Below are 12,650 nucleotides of genomic sequence, written 5' to 3' on the forward strand. Positions count from 1 at the left end.
GACCCTGGTTTCTTTAGTGCAATACAACTGGATGAAAATGGGTATGCTATGAATATATTTTGGGAAGATTCAAAGTCAAGAGTAGATTACGAATGCTTCAATGATGTGCTTGTTTTTATATGACAGTGAAGATTAATACGGAACAGTGGTCATTTGTGCAGTTTGTCAGAGTGAGCCATCACTCACGGAGTTGCATATTAGGCGGCAGTTTTTTGTATGACTAGACCAAGGAAACTTTTGAGTGGTTGTTCAGAGTATTTACACAGGCAATGAATGGGAAGCACCCTGGAGCTGTACTTACAAATGGTGATCATGCAATTGCGGCTGCAGTGTCTCATATATGACCATATGCGCATCATCACCTATGTTTGTGGTATATCTTTCAAAATATAGCAAAAAACATAGGACACATTTTTAATCAGAAGATAGGGTTTGATAAAAAGTTTAGAAAGTGTGTACTTGAGAGCATAGACGAGGTCATCTTTATGTTTGATTGTGAGCAAATGATTCAGATGTACGACCTTGAAGACTGTGTGTGGTTACAACATTTATATGCAGACAAAGAGAAGTGGGCATTAGCATATGGAAGACAATACTTTTGTGCAGGTATGATGAGCACACAAAGAGCTGAATCTATGAAAGACACACTGACAAAAACCTTGTATTCATGTTTAACAATGTTTTGCTTAATGAAACAGTATGAATTATTTGTAGATGGTCTTAGACAGAAAGAGCTTGAACAAGATCTGAAATGCTTCAACACCCGTCCTATAACTTTGGGCATGAAAATATTGACGCGACCTGCAGATCTGTATATACTAACTATATTTGAATGGACTAAGAAAGGGGTTATACAGGTCATGAATTGCAACATATAAGAACGTATGCAAACTGGGAATATGCACAAGGTTGAAATCTTATTTGAAAACTCAGAATTCTGAGAAAATCTAATCCTGAGAAACTTGGTAAATCCTTGAGAAAATTGATTTTCTTGAAATTGAAGTTGGAAAAGGAATTTGAAAACAATGTAATTTGAATAATATGAATGAACGAATATGAATTTGAAAGAGAATTTCAATTGAGGAATTGGGAAATCCTTTTGAAACTTTGAGAAATGCAGTGCATTTTTGAAGTTAGCCTAAGAGTGTAGGTTGAATGTGGCTAATATGAAGATCATAAATCTAGGTTTCATTCGTATTCTGACTATGACCAAAAATACAAATTCCACCAAGTTTATAAACTCCATAAGAGCTTGTGCATGTGCCATTCGTGTCAACCATAGTGAATTTAAAATAAATGTGCATGAATGATATATTCAAATATCAGAATTTGCAGAAATTAAACTATATGCAAAGCAACCCTATTCTAAGCAGAAATGTAACTCTTATTCCAAATATTATATTTCTTTTTACATTTAATTAAATAAAAAAAAAATAAAGTGACTAAGCCTTCTTCTTGAATGTTCCTGTAAAACTGGAAAACAAGGTTAGCACAAAAATGTAGGTTTTTCTGAATTTATCTGAAAATATGGGAAATTATCGGATATTATTCAGATATAAACCCAAATTTATACCCTCTTTGATATAAACATGATAAATAATGAATAAATTTCGAAAATAAACTTGAAAATTCGAAATTGGGGTCAAAATGACCAAAATACCCCTGATGACCATGAAATCAGGGTTTTCTAAAAGAAATTTTGGAATTTTGAAAATCAAATGAAATAACTCAAATACAATATGATGAAATATGATAATATGCATGAAAATTTATGGAATTAGAAATTGAAATTTTGAAACTATGGTCAAAATGACCCAAATACCCCTGATAACAAGACTATGGCCTTGAAACCAGGGTTTTCTGAAATAAATTTTGCAAAAATAAAAAATGTGAAATGCAAATGACATTGAAATTAACCCTAATATGATTATACATGCTAATTTATAAGAATAAAACCCCAAAATGGTGAAAATATCATAAAATATCAAATTTAACCTGATTTTTGCCTGATTTTCGCTTCTGAATTTAAAGATAAACTAACATATGGAGAAAATGAACTTGGAATTAAGCCAAATTTAGCATGGACACCTAGACTAACCCTAAAAACAGAATGGAGCTCGAAAATTTATTTTTTTGTATTTTATTAATATATAAAATAGCTAAAATACTAAGAAAATCAAAAGTTTACCTAAAATGCTGATTCTAAAAAAGATTTAGGATATCAAACTTCCATAAAAAATTCCCACATTTTATGGGGTGACAAAGGACAGTAAGGCAAAGATTTTTTACTTTTACACTTTCTGGTTTTGACCTTTGTTCTGAGTTGTACCACTCCGGCAAGTCGGATCAGAATCTGGCGACTCTAGGATTTGGGGGAAACAGACAGGTTTCGGTAGAAAATGTGGGACAAATAGTAAACAGATGGGAAAAAGTCTGAAGTTGTGGGAAAATGTTCCTGACAGACAGAGAAAAAATTGATTTTTTTACACTATTGGGATTCGGGTTATGGTTTGGAAAAGGGCACACTGTTATCAGAGACCCGAATCTCTGAAATTTCTGGATATTGGAATCTGTCAGACAAAGAAAATTTTCAGGAAAAATAGTGAGACAGTACCAAAAATTTCAAAATTTTGTAAAATGATAGTAAAACATGTTAGGAATAACTTTTATGTTGAAAAGTTTTACAGACGGGCTACTGGTTGAGCTGACTCGATGCATTAGGGTCTGTCTATACCCTGACAAAGGAAAATCGAGATTTTCCCAGGGGTCTGAGAAATCCGATTTTTGACAAAGGTCAAAACTAATTGGAAAAACCTAAAAATTTTCAGATAATTAGTAGATTCAATTATGAATCCACCGTGATTTTTGGAGTATGATTCAAATCCCCCTCAAGGGTGAATCTGAAGGTTTTTGTCTGCTAAAAATGGACTTGAAATTTCAGGAAATATGAAATCCCAGTTTGGGATTCGATTTGTTTGAGGGGGTTCCAAAACCCAAATTGATCTGGTTTTTTTGCAGAGAAATGAATATTAAACTCATACATCTATCATAAAAAATTCAAAATTTATAGACAAACAATTAAACATGAAACGAAGGCTGGACTGACGCTTAAAATTAAAACCTATAAACTAATAAGCAAATATTAAAGAAACTGATCAAAATACCTATAAAGCATTAAAATAATCTAAATGTAAGGGCTATAATACGAAATTTACATGAATTTAATGATAAAATCAAAATAATCAGGGGGGTACAATCTAAACTTAATTTTGGCTATGGTGATAGGGGATCCGATCCATCCATCGGAGGGATCCCATACTCCATGTAGCCTTAAGCATGAAAATAAGGGAAATAAAAGAGTAAAAAGATGAAGTTCTTACCTTGGGTTTGCTGGGATTGGCTGAAGCTGTGTTGAAGGTGGAGATGCTGGCTACCCAAGAAGGTTGCAGCGACTTGGAGGTGACTTTTTGCTGCAAAGGAGGCACCAACCGAAGGTGCTGCTGAAGGCTTGTATGGGCTGGAGTGGTGTTGCGGCTTGAAGATGTTGGAGTGGTTGCCACTAGAGGAAACCAAGGGTGGCTGGCGTGTATCCTTCGTGGTGGCTGCTAGAAGGCTGGTGGTTGTGTCCCTTTTTGCTGGAAGTTGCAGCCAAGGCTGCTGTTAAGAGGGTTGGAGAGCTGTGTAGTGGGAGGCCCTGTGGTGCAGCCGCTGGGCATGGAGGAGATAGCAGATGAAGCTGCCAAGGAGGTGATTCCAAGCTGCAATGGAGAGAGAGAGAGAGAGAGAGAGAGAGAGAGAGAGCCGTGTAGAAGATGGCAGTCGTATGGCTTCTTTCAACCAAAAGAAACTTAGGGCTTAATTCTATCAAATACTTAGGTATTGATAGGCTTAATGAAAAGGGGGAGAGAACCCTTTACGTGAATGGCTGGGCAAGAGGGAAAGGAAGGAAGGGAAGAAGGAAGGGAAGAAAAAGGAAAGAAGAGGGGAGAAAGAAAAGGAAAGAAAGGGAGAAAAAGGAGAGGGAAAGAGGAAGAAGGAGGGGCTGGAAAAATAACATACGTGAGTTGGAGGGAGAGGAAAGAAAGGAGGAAAGAAAGAAACAAAGAAAGAAAGAAAAAGGAAGAAGAAAGAAAGAAAAGAAATAAAAAAAAATGGAGGAAAAAGAAGAAAGGAAGTGGGCTGGAAGGTGAGCTAGGGTGGTCGACCCCCTTGTGGGTCCCACCTTAGGAAGAATAAAATAATTAAAAAAAATAAAACAAATGAAAAATAAAGAAAAAGATAAAAAAAAATTCTTTTCTTATAAATTAAAACAAGAAAATGCAAATGGATGGGCTATCTCAGAGCGGGTCCAAATTCCACTTTTGAAATTCATTTTGACGATTAAAGGGGTAAAATAGTCTTTTCAGAAAATTTCCAGACGAAATGAGCTATTTTTGGCAGTTTTTGAAACGAGCTTGGATTTTGAAGTTTAATACCTCGTTGCGAAGCAAATCCAATGTAGAATTTAAAATTTAAATTTTGGAAGAAATCCAGATTGTTTTTCTCGAGAAAATACTTCCAAATTTATTTCCAGACGAAACGAGCTATTTTTGGTAGTTTTTGAAATGAGCTCGGATTTTGAAGTTCAATACCCCGTTGCGAAGCAAATCCAGTGTAGAATTCAAAATTTTGAGTTTGAAATAAATTTAGATTATTTTTCTTGAGAAAATATTTCCAAATTTAGACTCCCAGGGGTAAAAATGTTAATTTTGGAAACACGAGATTTGAAATTGATTTCTGAAGGCTTTTAATACTCGATCTGGATTGAAATTTATAAAACTGGAGTTCTGGACTTCGAAAATGAAATGAAATGTTATAAAATGCTGAGAAATGATATGAAATGATGAGAAATGACGTGAAATGTTATGTGAAATGCTAACCTTGAATGAAGAATTTTGGATTTTAAACCCTGATTGGCAGCTGTACCAGTTCAAAAGCATAAAAACTGATAAAATTTGTGAAATTGTTGAAGAAATGGTTTTTGGACTCTACTAGGTTAGAATGACACTGAAAATTAGGGTTCGAGCTGGATTGAACTGAGATAAGCTGAATTGAGTTGGGCTCTAGAGTTTCAGAACTCAAATGAACTGACCAGGCACTGACTCAACTGACCTTTCCGACTGAATTTTCAAGAAAAGCTGTCATTTTTAGAGAAATTGTACGAAATGATCACTGGAATGAAGTGAATTACGAACCTGAACTGGGTTTGAGTTGAAACAAAGGTCAATAATACTGAGATGAACTAAAATTGAGGCTTAAACACTAGCTCAACTGACTGAACTCGGCTCAATTTCAGCTGAAAGAGCTGAAATAGACTAAAATGGGCTCCTAGACACTTAGAAATGGTTTTGAACTGAAACGGGAGCACTCAAACTTCTGGTGAGCTCAGACTAGACTCTGGAGAATATGACTGACTATAAATCACTGACTCGGAGACAATTGGCTTGGATTTGAGCAACAAATGAGCTCATTTCTGAAGAAATGATCCCATTTTGGCAGGAATTGTCAGAAATAAAAATGGTCTTCTCACTGTGAGCTCAGATGAGCTTGGAATGACTGATATTCTAAATGTTCTAAACTGACCAGTGAGCTTTGTTAACTCCGACTGACTAGGGTCCGGGATGACGTAGGGGTAAAATTGCAATTTTCCTAATGAAAGTGGGTGAAATGGTAATTTTCTGAAACTGACTCGGGGTTTGACTCCTACACTGACCTAATAGGGTTGGCACTGCACGAGGAGGGTTATTTGAGAATGGATGAAGAAAATTTGGGGTGTTTACAGGGGGTCGAGCCCCTCCCTCGCATCCTGTAAGACTGAGAGACAAGGAGGGGGCTTGACCCCTCCCTGGCGAAAAAGGAAACAGAGGGAAAAAGGGGCTCGCCGGTCAGCAAAAAAGAAAAGAGAGAGGGGAGTCGGGGGTTACCTGAAAGGAGTCGGCGTTGGTGTTGGCAGACAAGAGAGACCAAATTCGGGAGAGGGAGACGAGGTGTGGTCGAAAGGGGGTTGTTGGATGGGGCTCATCGGCCAAAAAATTATAAGATCAAAAGAGAGGGGAGCGGAGGTGAGAGGGGGACTCAGTCGAAGGGGGAGGTCGACGGATGACGGGCGATCGGCAACGAACGATGGGCGGCGGGCAAAGGGCGATGGTCGGTGGGCGACGGGCGGGAGATAAAAAAGAAAGAAAGGGGCACGCATTAGGGTTTTATGGGAGAAATTAGCGATAAAAAAAACTGTCATGAATTCGTCGCCAAGTAGTGGCAGAAAATTTTTGCCACTGATTCGTCGCTAAGTGGCGACAGAGTTTGAGATGGAAAGTTTCTGTCGTGAACCCATCGCTAATTAACGACAGATTAGCGATGGAATATTTTTCGTCGCTAATTCTGTAAATAATTTGAATGTTAGCGACGGATAGTTTTCTTTAGCTAATCCATGGCAAATTTGTGATGGAAAAAATTTGTCACAAATTATCATCGCTAATTAGAGTTTTTCTTGTAGTGTTAGTAATATATTATGGGTTTAGAGTTTAGGGTTAGGGTTTAGTAAGATACTAAGGGTTTAGGGTTTAGGGTTAGGGTTTAGTAAGATATTAAGGGTTTAGGGTTTAGGGTTTAGGTATAGTAATATATTATGTGATATGTGTATCGATTTGTAAAATATTAAGTGCTTTCTAGTGTCGATTTGTTAGATATTTATAGTATGTAATTGAAACCTATGCATGACGAATTTATATTATAGCGACATGAGGTGAACATTTGTGTGTTCAAATCGTTGCCCATTTAGCGATTTATATGGAAATCGCTTCAAAGCATCATGCCTGTAATTAAATAGCTGACACGTGAATCGATATCGTCAACGAGTATAAATTGCTATTGCATCAAACGTATAAATCATTCCTGCTTTAAACGTACAAATCGTTGCTTCAAACGTACAAATAGATATAGAAATTGTGCCCTTTATAAGTACATGTTGTTGTAACGTTTGGGCTCCAACAGTAAACATCATTGTACAATTTAGCAAACTTGAGTACAAATCTTGGTAACTTTATAAATCATAAATCGCTACTACATTAAATGCATAAATCGTTGTTGCTTTAAATGTATAAATCATAAATCATAAATCGCCACAACAATTTGCCTTTGTTATGAAAATATGTATCATTCATTTATAAAAGAAACATCATTTCACATCCCACTCATTGTCAAAAATCAATATGCCTTGTGAGACCTGGATTCCGGTTGATGATTTATGCAATTTACGCAATGACGTCTATGTCAGCCACAACGATTTGCCTTTGTATAAAAAATATTGGAATATTATAACACAAATCGCGGTTGTAGTAACATACTATCAATTTGTGAGGTATTGTTTTGTTTGTTAATATCGATTTGTAAGCTATTATGTTGAATTTTTGTATCAATTTGTAATATATTATGCAATGTGTATATTGATTTGTAACATATTATGTGTTTGCTAGTGTCAATTTGTAAGATATTTGTATTATGATATTGAAATGTGTGTGTGCGGCATTTACATTGTTGCGTAATTGTGATGGTGATTTGCGTATTCAAATCGTTGTTCATTTAGCGATTAAAATTGAAATTGCTTCACAACATCGTAGCTATCATTAAATCATTGTCACGTGAATCGCTATCATCAACATACATATACGATAAGTCATTTCTTTTATTGGCACGGTAAATAACAACTCGATGCATAGTATAGTGTGATGCAACTGACGATCATGACAGATAACATGAAGAATGATGTGTATGTAGATTTAATTTTGCATGGTGGGCAGGAACAAATCCTTTTGCCTCATAAGTGTGTGTAGTTTTCATTCTCTTCTTCATTCTTCTTTTACTTTGCCTTCTCTTTGTCATCCTTCTTCTTCTTCTTCTTCTTCTTCTTTAGTTCTTTATCATCCTTCTTCGTTTGCTTTTCATCTTCACTGCAAAGGGGTGCTTCAGCAGCAACAGGCGACGACAAAGGAGTGCTCCGGCGGCAAAGGGTGCTCCTGCGGCAGCAGACGACGTCAAAGGTTGCATCGTCAAAGGGAGCTCCTATTACAGCAGGTGGTGTATCGTCAAAGGGTGGTCTGAAATGTTTAGGGTGACATATTGCGAGGAGCTCCTGTTAAAGCAGAGGAGTTTACTCCTTAGGGCAAAAATGATGATGATTTTAACCTTTTCTGGCTGGAGGACATTTTTGTCCTTTACTCAAAATGTCATTTTATGGCGCTAATGGCGGGAATGGGTACTTAAGTCTTTGCAAGCACACTGGACTCTGATGCTAAGTGATGCCTACACACACGGGGAAACGAGCCCCACGTGCTTACATGCTCATTCAGACCCGAGAACATGCACCTGCTTATTCCGGGGGAGAACATTTAACCTGCTTCGGCATATAAGCATGCAAATGTGACTTGAGCAATTGACTTTACATTCAAACAATTATAGGGAGGTATGATTGAAGTGATTATGTTTGACCAACTGGTTGAACAATTTCATCATTTGTTGCACGAGTTCAAAATCTATTGTATATCTTACTTCAAAGTCAAAAGCTCCAATGTGTAGTTCACACACTTCGCTTCGAAAACTAAAATTGACTTCCACAAGAATATGGCTATTGTAGAAACTCCTTCAGAATCAACATACTAGCTCTCTCCTGCAATGATATCGTGCAGTTAGATAGTATTGCAGATCCAGAGACTGTCGACAGAGCCTTTGGTAATATCTTAATCATTATTCTCTGCAGTCATTTGTTATAAAAAACTTATTAAGTTGGCTTGCCTCACATCTACTCTTACCTTTGTTTGCACATATCATGGTGGTTCCACTGGATGTTCACTCGGCCATAAACTAAGTAAACAGAGTATATGCAAACAAGTTGACTAGACAAAGACTTCTTCGGATCATTGATTCAAGGTTACACATACCTCCTTGTGCAATATCCTCTAGATTACATCTCCACTTCATTGTAATGCTTTTACATTCAAAATTTCTTCTAGTGCATAGTGAATTGGAGCTTTGGCTATATCTCGGGCTGTCCATTGCTAACGATCGGACCTTTTTTGTCTTACAAGAAGGTAGTTTCTCGGGCATATTGAACATCACACAAGTCTGAGCCATAGATGCTACTAGTAATGATCATACAAATTTATGTGCACGGTTGCATTGTGCATTTTGCTTACATTTCTGTATAATTGCTCATCAGGAAACTCATTGAAAACAACTTCATATACCAAGTTCATGATGAATCCACCATCTAAACAAGTCACCGCTCTGAAAAAATGGTTCTTTATTCCTATAAGGTCGTCGTTTGTTAGCTTTTATTTTTTTTATAGCACGCCATTCTATAATCTATAGGGTATCCATGAATAACATAATTGCCACACTTCTCGTCGCCACCTCTGATGTGCCAGACACATCCTTATCAGCTTATCGTTCCTCGACATGTTGGGTTCCAATCCAAATAATACTCACCACACCAAATGCAGCCATGGTATGCATATGTATCACACTCTTTTGACTGCGAACTTCTTGTAATAGAGTTATGTCTTTGTGATCTGTGCTTGTTTCACTTTTGTCTCTCTCGACACTCTACCATGGTTTGATGGCTGCTGGAACTATAACAAAAAGTTTTCAGCATCTCAAGTAAATGAGGCAGTCTGCACGAAGTGCTGATAGGTCAGTTTGTCCAATCAAAAAATGTAAGACTTATTATATTCTAATTCAATTGAATCATACTTTCCATTATAACATCACAACTACCCTTCCAAACTCATGCACGACATGACATATAATCTAATTCACTCTTCGTATAACTTATCTGATGTATGTACTAATTTTTACGTTGACAAACCATCTTTCTTTTCGAAAGTATTGCATCCAAGTAACTACCGCGGACTCGACTAATTAGATCTCTTGCACCGTCTACAATGAAGTTGGTTGCATCTTATATAATCAAAATGTAGAGGAAATCAGTGCAAAATGGATAGTGTAAGCCCTACTTCAATTGGTGTCTTCCTGCAATCGGTTGCATATAGTCGTTTATATGCACCCCTCATATACTTGCTCATTCACATGGAGGAAGTCATGTGTGATATCATGGTTGAAGTGATGTTGTCTATTGTGTCATCCATTGTCGGCCAATGGTTAGTGTTTGAAGTATACAAAGGCTTTAGTTTTGGATGTTACGTCATCAGTACCATCAACCAGCCTCCACCAATATACTTTCCTTTCAACGTCGCTTGATAATATTATTGCTCTAACTATGAATCAACCATCATAAATGATGGCGTACAAACTTGTTTTATGTATATATAACTTTACACAAGTCCATAGGCATGTTTAGATATCTAAAGTGCATGTGACATGTAAGTGTGTTGATCATGGATAGTGTGGTCCATCACACTTTGTTGTTACTTGGATGCTTGTTTTTCCACTAATTTCAAAAGGATTACATGCTTGCTTTCAGGTGGCATGACCATGTTTTGATTGTTTGTGATGTAATCTTTGTCTAAATGCATGTTTCCAATATGAATGTGTTTGTTCAATATTCGAATAACAATGGTGTACAAAGGCCATCTACCGTTATGTCCCATGACTCTCATCCATGATCTTAGGGTTTCAAGTCATCTCCCTTAATTGTTGCATGTGACTCTTCTCGGTGAGATTTGTTCATTTTTTTTTTCATATATCCCTGTATTCATCACATTTATTAGTGGTTTGAGATCACTCCTATGGTGTTATTTATGATAGAAGTGGTAATCAATATTACATATACCCATTTGGTATTTTCTGAATGGAGCATGGATACTTCATTTTATTGTTCCAAGTCAACCATAGATTATTCTAATTGATAAGATAATATTTATCCTCCAAATGAATTGATCCATTTGCACATTTCACCCTCCGAATTATTGAATTGATGATTCATGGTCTTTCTCTGCTCAAACAAACATCTCGAATTAGATGATTCTTACATAGTGTCTAGTCTACAAGTTACATTTTTTCTTCCTCTTATTTCTTTATTTATCATCATGAAATTCAAATGCTAAGTCATATGTTTTCACACATTTTTGCTTTGTGCATCTTTCCTTCTTTTGTTTATTCTTTTTTTTACATGATGTCCATATTTTTGCTTCGTGAAGCCCTTTTTTCATTGAATTTGTTGAATTTTTCTTTATTAAATGTATTTATTTTTTCCTTCCTATGCAAGAACCAGAACTCCATTTGAAATACATGAATCAACCATACGTGAGATTTTGGAAAATATATCATAAAAGTGCCCACATTTTGGTATGTGGTAGGGCTTATATTCACTTCATTCCTAGTTCAACTTTGGTCATTGAATCCCCTTCCTTCCAAGCTTGCATCATGAGTCACAACAATGATCAATCGACGAAATGGCTTCCATCAAGGCAGCCTTTTCTCTTTGAATCATTCTGTAATTTATAGTTTATCTCTACAGCAAACATCTTGTATTATCTAAATACTTTAATGTGCACAATTTCATTGTCTATCGAGACACAAAGGAAAGATGCTGAAATGGCATCGATCAGCTCAGTCTTTACTCTTTTGATCATTCTATAATATGCACTTTTCTGAATAATTGTTTTAATATAAATATATTAATCTCTTTAATTTGTTCGTGTCCATTCATATTTCTTCTCAACTATTACTTTGTTGCAAAAAAAATCATATTTTCGATTATAAGGTCCCCTATCATGCTATTTTTGAACTGTCTCTCTATCTCTCTCATGCCTCTCTTTACACTCCATCTCTCTCTAACTATACATCTTTGTGTTGCACAATTTGTACCAACCTATGTGAGATTCTGGAGAATATATATAAGATCTCTGGAGCATATATATATATAAGATCTGCAAATTTTTTGTAGTAGGTATTTTATGTATATTAGTCAGTTTTTGCCTAAGGATATGAAACAAAGAAATTTCTATGCGCCAACTATGCTTAGGATACGTACATGTATCTCCACAATGATTTTTGCTAAAAAAAAATAGAGTCATATCAAGTTTGTTAAGCAAAATGAGAGGTAGTCAATAGTAAAATCTATTTCATTTCGTCCAGACAAAGCCAATGAACCTAAGTTCTTCTTTTTTAAATATCGGTGGGCCATGCACCACGCGAGCCCCACATAAATATCTCATAAAATATCTTGTGGGATCCACATAAATATCTCATAAAAATATCTAATGGACCCCATAGGGACATAAATGTCATTTTGTTACTTTCTCCTTAAGTTTGGATTTGGATCTGCATCAGATGATCTAGATTGGATCCAACCTTATTTAAATCTAAGATCCACATCTTGGCATATAATAAAGGAGACCCCCTTTAGAAAAAATGTCACCCTCTCTTTCTCTAAGAGTTTCTCTTTCCTCTCTCCTCTCTTCCCTCTTTCTCTCTCTTGGTTTTAGCCTAGGTCAAACCTACTTGAATTGGATCAAGCCTACTTGAGGTGAGCTTAGACCTACCTGACATGGACTGAGCCTATTTGGATCAAGCTTACTTGACCTACCAAGTTAGCTTTTCTTTTTCACTTGACCTAGATTGAACCCACTTGGGGTTAGCTTGAACCTACTTGA

This window comes from Nuphar pumila, chromosome 9 (genome assembly GCF_984573655.1).
Source record: "Nuphar pumila chromosome 9, dmNupPumi1.hap1.1, whole genome shotgun sequence".
Classification (NCBI taxonomy): domain Eukaryota; kingdom Viridiplantae; phylum Streptophyta; class Magnoliopsida; order Nymphaeales; family Nymphaeaceae; genus Nuphar; species Nuphar pumila.